Source organism: Merops nubicus, unplaced genomic scaffold (genome assembly GCF_000691845.1).
Source record: "Merops nubicus isolate BGI_N331 unplaced genomic scaffold, ASM69184v1 scaffold20243, whole genome shotgun sequence".
NCBI lineage: Eukaryota > Metazoa > Chordata > Aves > Coraciiformes > Meropidae > Merops > Merops nubicus.
Window position 1 is genome coordinate 1,707 of NW_008601204.1, and position 4,841 is coordinate 6,547.

Below are 4,841 nucleotides of genomic sequence, written 5' to 3' on the forward strand. Positions count from 1 at the left end.
GTCTCCCCAGCTGGAGCCTTCTCCTCTGTGGCTGCCCCAGCCCAACTCTCTCCTGCTGGGCTCCCAGCAGAGGGGTTCCCCCCTTGGGTCACTGTTGTGGTGCCCTCCAGCCCCCTTCCAGCAGGTCCATGTCCCTCCTGTGCTTTCTTCCACAGCTTCAGCACTGAGTCACCTCATGGGCTGAGCATTTGACTGTTCCACGGGACCTCCCTGGCCCCTGCTCACCATGACTGGCACGTTCTGAAGCGTGGTGCTACCTGCCTCTCCACCAAGCCAGGCTGTGCCAGGAGAAGGGCATCTGAGAGGAAACTTCCTGGGCTCTGCAGCTCGGTGCTGGGAGGACCTGGATGGGTTCATTCTGTCAGAACTCTTCCCTCCCCATTTTTATTCTGTTACCTCCGTGTCCTCCCTCCCCTGGCTGTGCTCCCCTGCCGTGGGCAGGATGAGGCACGTCCCTTTGCCCCTGCCTTGGCCTGGGGGCTGGACAGCTGCCTGGGGCAGGGCAGGAAGCTGGTGGTTGCTCACAGGGGTACGTGTCACCCTTCTTTCAAGCTCAGCAGCTTCCCCAGGAGTCCCGGGCTGTGGGCTCCCAACTTACCCCTTCTTTACAGTCTGCTGTGCCTGAGTTTGGAGCTTCAGCAGAGTTACCTTGGTGCTGTTAATGAGGTGTAAAATCTGCAGGAGGTCCTGGGGCAGTGCCTGGGCCTGGGAGAGCCTCAGCAGTGGGAGCAGGTGGTTCTGTGGGGCAGCAGAAGTCCCCCACCCTCAGTGTGAGCCCTGCTCCCCAGCTCTGCTGTTTTGTGGCATTTCTTAATGGGTTAAAAGCTGGATTTTCCCTCTGCAAGCAGAGGCTGGGCTGCTCTTTGTTAGGCTGCTTGATAGTCAGGATTCTGAATAGTTTGGGAACTATCTCAAGAGGGTGAGAAACTCAAACTCCCTTTAGAGCGAGCGATGGACAGTCCTGTCCCTGGCGATTTCCCTGATCAGAGGAACAAATCTGCGTGTGTGAGGAGTGTGGTTGGGTTTCTCTGCCCTAGACTGAAGCCCTTGGTGGGAGCAGGCAGGGCAGGGCTGGGAGGCAGCGCCGGGATTGGCCGAGCCGGGGGATTTTCCAGCTGGATTTACATATCGCCCACTGCTCCGCATGCCTTTCTGTTTACCTCACCGCCGAGCGATGCTCGCACACACGCACACAGGCAGAGGAAGCGACGTTCTGACCGAGGGACAGGCTGCCTGCAGCTCAGGGACTCGGGCATGGGGGCACCTTGCCGGGCTCTGCTGCCCGGTGCCAGCGCGGCCGGCGGGGGGTGAGTCTCTGAGGTGAAGCCTTACAGAGGGGGCTGGGTGTTGGGGTGCCCCGGGAGGCTGCTGGGTGTCGGGGTACCCCGGGAGGCTGCTGGGCTCTGGTGGCTGTGGGCAGCGGTGAGGAGGGAACTGCTTTCATCCCCGGGAAGAGGCAGGAGGGATGTGAAATCCAGCACCAGCCTGGCAGCGGGTGCCTGCTGCCTGTCCCACGAGCAGAGCTGCCTTGTGCTGGTTTTGGGATGCCTCAGAGTGAGCTCTGCAAGGCTGCCTGACTCCCCAGCGTGCAGCCACCCAGAGAGTGTTTCCTGAGGTTGTTTCTGGTGGTTTCAGAAACGGGAGTTCCTCAATATTCTTGAGGCAAAGTTGTGAGGAAAGAAGCCAAGTTGGCTGGGTGAGGCCACACCTCCTGGTGTCCTGCACCCAAAGCCATCCTGGCCACGGGGCAGCTGCTCACAGTGGGAGCCCAGCTGAGGAACTGGTGCTCTGCTCTGCTCTGGTGAGACCCCCCTGGAGCACTGCATCCAGTTCTGGAGCCCCCAGGACAAGAGGGACGTGGAGCTGCTGGAGCGTGTCCAGAGAAGAGCCACGAGAATGATCCGAGGGCTGGAGCAGCTCTGCTGTGAGGACAGACTGAGCGAGTTGGGGCTGTTCAGTCTGGAGAAGAGAAGGCTCCCCGGGGACCTTATTGTGGCCTTCCAGTATCTTAGGGGGGCTACAAGAAAGCTGGGGAGGGACACTTTTTAGGATCTCAAGTAACAACAGAACTAGAGGGAATGGGGCAAAGCTGGCAGTGGGCAGATTCAGGCTGGATGTGAGGAAGAAGTTCTTCCCCAGGAGAGGGGTGAGACCCTGGAATGGGTTGCCCAGGGAGGGGGTTGAGGCCCCATCCCTGGGGGTCTTTAAGGCCAGGCTGGCGGAGGCTCTGGGCAGCCTGATCTAGTGGGAGGTGTCCCTGCTCATGGCAGAGGGGTTGGAACTGGGGGATCCTTGTGGTCCCTTCCAACCCTGACAGATTCTGATCTGTTTTAGCAGAGGACTTTGGAGCCCTGGTGGCTCGGTGGTTGGACTTGATGATCTTGGAGGTCCCTTCCAACCTAAAGGATTCTATGATTCTATGACATCACCAGTTTGATGGGATTTTGCCCAGCTCACATGCTGCCTGGCAGCACCACGATTTTCTCCTCCTGTGAGCTGCTGGTTGGTGCTCCCTGGCAGTGAGAGTAGCTGTCTTCTGGTGTATCCTCCTGCCTGTTCTCTTTGGCAAAGTCCAAGGAAACTGGCCAAAAAAAAGAGATCAGGTGGATGAAATGTACTGGATTTTTTTGTTGTTATTGTGGGGGAGCTGGTGGCTTTCAGATGGATTTTTAAAGTGGTCTGATTGCACCCAGAGGGTGAGTCCTGAAGTTTGAAAGCTCTGGAGGATGTTGGGGGGAATCAGGGGGTGGAGGTGACACTTTGTGCATTTTGAGTAGTGATTATGGGCTCGGGTATCTTATGACTTTCCTCTGGAAGAGTTTCTACTGTGAGAGGAGTGGTTCAGCCTTTCCAGAGAGGTGCAGCCACCTGAAGGGCAAAGCAGTTTGAAAAGCCCTCAGTGACTACACAACAATAGAGGATCAGAGTAGAGAAGAAAGTTCAGTGGCCTTGGCAGGGTGGCTCCAGGAGAGGAGAAGGCAGCAGGCAAGACAAGTGTTGCTCTGGCTTCCCTGGGGGTGTGAGGTGCAGTGTCTCCCCGGGCTCAGGGAGAAATGAGATGCTTTATCCCACCAGAGCAATCACTTTTGATCTTGTTACAGGCACATTTGAAAGTTAGTGCTTCAGGTTTTCACATCAAGTGTTGCAAAAAGTTTCTCTGTCCCAAGGACTCATCACCCTTTAGGAAGAGCACCTTGTACAAACTGATGTCCCTTTCTGACCTGCTTTTGCACCAAAGAGCTCTGGTGTTCAAACCACTGTTGGTTGGGCTCTCTCAGCTCTGCTGTGGATTGAAGCAGATTGATTGGCACAAGCAGCAGCAATTGAAAATGTCACTTTTATTTTTACTGGTGACAGCTCAGAACAATTATGGCCTCACTTGAAGCAGCCCAGAAAAGTTTGTATGACTTTCAAGAGCGATGCAAAAACTTGTAAAACAATGAAAAGACTCTTTCTGTTCCACAGAACCAAAGACCCACCAGATGCAAGTGCTGTGCTCAGTCAGGACTGAACTTCTGCTCACGTTTTGTGTCCTTATGGCACTGCTGCACTTCTTGGTGGACGTGCCTGGCCCTGGAGAGGTCACCCTGAGAGTGTAAGGAGTGTCCTGTTGGGCCAGAGCATTGCTCTGCCCAAACCTGGTTCTGTCTTCAGCAGTTCTGGAGATACATGCTGTTAATGGAGATGAATCTCAGCACTTTCCACTGTCCATTTTCCCACCACTCGTAGCTGGATTAGGGACTCCATCCTATTTATCATTTTATTTGTCATTCCCTGAAGTTTCTCTACCTGCACTGTGGCTTTTTTTTCCAAAGCAAAGACCAGAACTGCTACAGCACTCAGGAGACAAGTGCAGCAAGGTTTTAGGTAGCATCCAGATGACATCCCTGTGGTTGGTCACAGCTTTTGTGCTGCTGCTCAGCCTTTCATTGGCCTGTTTGTCTGCCCCAGTCCTCTGGGCTGAGAACTGCAGCTAACTGCCTGGGGAGACTCGAGCATCTCTTCCCCAGCTGAGCCTGGCACAGGACTCCCTTCAGTGCTTTTCCTTACATGCATTGCTTGACATTTATCTCCATAAAAACTCGTCTGCAACCTTTTTGTCTCCTCGGTGAGGTTGTGAGAAGCTCCTTTGGGAGGTTCTCCCTGAGTTCCTTACATGGTATTTGACTTCTCAAAAGAGCTTAGGGTCTTGTTTACTCAACGTCTTCAAACTCTTCACTCAACGTCTTCTGTGGCCTTGACAAGGCTTATTCAGCAGTAGTTCTTGGGGAAACCCTTGCAGAGTCTCCTCTAATGTGAGGAGTGACTGTTGAGCTCCACCCTCTGCTTCCTGTCCAGTGGCCACCCTGAGAGATGTCTATCTCCATGATCTGCTCCAGCTCACACACATCCTTATGGCCTGTGCTTTACAAGTCAGACTAGATGCTGACAGTCCTTGTCACCATCTCCTTCAAGCCATGTAAATGCAGTTTGCAGACACTCAGCAGTGCTGTTTCCACCCAGGACACTGACCAGGAAAGCCAATGTCACTGTCCTGTGCTGGTCTCCCTAGGAGAGGTGACATTTGAGCTCATGGATCTGGTCTCGTGTGTGCTTTGGTCTGAGACGTTCCCTTGCAGGCTGCTGTGAGCCACTGAGGATCTGCTCATTGGTAGGCACCACCTTGGTACTGCAGAAGGACAGGGTCCCCCCAAACTGGACTGGATTGACTCTCTGTAAGCCCCCAGAGAAGAGCCCTGGTGTGTGGGAGCTTGTGATGCAGCCAAGGAAGGGCTGTAGCCCCAGAGGCACCCGCTGCCCTGTGGCTGGGGGGCTGGGCACAGGGCACGGCAGGGGAGCAC